Consider the following 1,480-nt stretch of genomic DNA (forward strand, 5'->3'; position numbering starts at 1 on the left):
GAGCTTATATCAACAGAAATTAGAATTAAAATATATATATATATATATATATTTTAAAGAGCTTATATCAACAGAAATTAGAATATTTTAAAATCGAGAAAAGTTCGAACATGCTGATACCAATCATTTGCAAGATTATTAAATTAATGGATCATCGACATGTTTCATGACTGATGTAGGACCATAATAAACCAAATAACTATTGACAAAAACAATATTTCAACCACAAATCTCTATTTACTTTGAAAGAGCTTTTAGGAAACATTTCGATCCATCCTTCATTCCTTAAAACTTCCATGATTTTATGTTATTATTGTTGTAGTTGTGGACCATTTTACATTAAATAATAACTAATTAAATTTTTTTATTTTTGTTTTTTTTTGAATTTGGATAAGAGATTTGTACATCGAAATTGTATATACAAAAGTTTACATCTACTATGTGAGTATCATTTCAGTGACGGACACAGATCTTGATACGTATGGTGAACAACATATCCAAATTATATGAAAAACAGTGATGAATTGAGGTATGTCTCCTAGTAGGACGAATGGCATGTGCTACTTAAGATTGACCATCATCCCCATGTGCCATCATCTTCTATGATACATACATGTCTCAAGTCTCAACTCTGGGTCCAGGGGGGGACATTTTTCTGAATTTGAGTTGTTTACATTTTATGGTGCTAGAATCCAAGAAAGAACAAATAAAAGTTATTTTGTCTATTGCCTTAAATCTTGCACGTGAAAAAATTGTTGGGCTTATTCGAGTCGGGTTAATATCAAAATTATTATTGGCCCTTCAATTACTTTATGGTCGGAAAACTAAAACTCGTTAATCATTTGGGCCATAACAATGGCTAGGACATATTCAAAAAGAGATGATAGGTTAGGCCCAATATCAATATTCTAATAACAAAAGAATAATAAAATTATACTTGACTATGCATGAATAGTCCATTTAAAAAATGAGCACGGACCAGAAGTGACACTTATCTATTCAATATACATTTTTGATATATTTCATTACATCTAATAAGTGAGTGTCAACCAATTTGGTGGACACGATTGGTGAACAACATCTTACAAAATACAGAGTCTCGAGTTTCTAAGTTTGATTGGTATCACTATATCTTAAGTTTGTATGATGTATCGTGTGATCGTTCACTTAGATACTAAATGTGAAATGAAATGACGGCTAATATGGCATATCTTTCAAAATTATCTGTCAATATTAGTGAAGGTGGGTGGATTCATTAAAAAGAATGGATAATACGGATGCTAGCCTCCATCAAAACATTTCAATTCAACTTCCGACATCTAAAGAAATTATAGTCAACAATATTAATGGTCATAATTTATTTACATCAATATCATTTATTTGATGCTTGAACCATTTATTTATTCAATCAAGAGATAATGGGCTCAAAACAAGGGCAAAAATACACATATTTTCACTAAGAAAAGGTAAGAAACAAATT

Source organism: Primulina huaijiensis, chromosome 12 (genome assembly GCF_012295235.1).
Source record: "Primulina huaijiensis isolate GDHJ02 chromosome 12, ASM1229523v2, whole genome shotgun sequence".
NCBI lineage: Eukaryota > Viridiplantae > Streptophyta > Magnoliopsida > Lamiales > Gesneriaceae > Primulina > Primulina huaijiensis.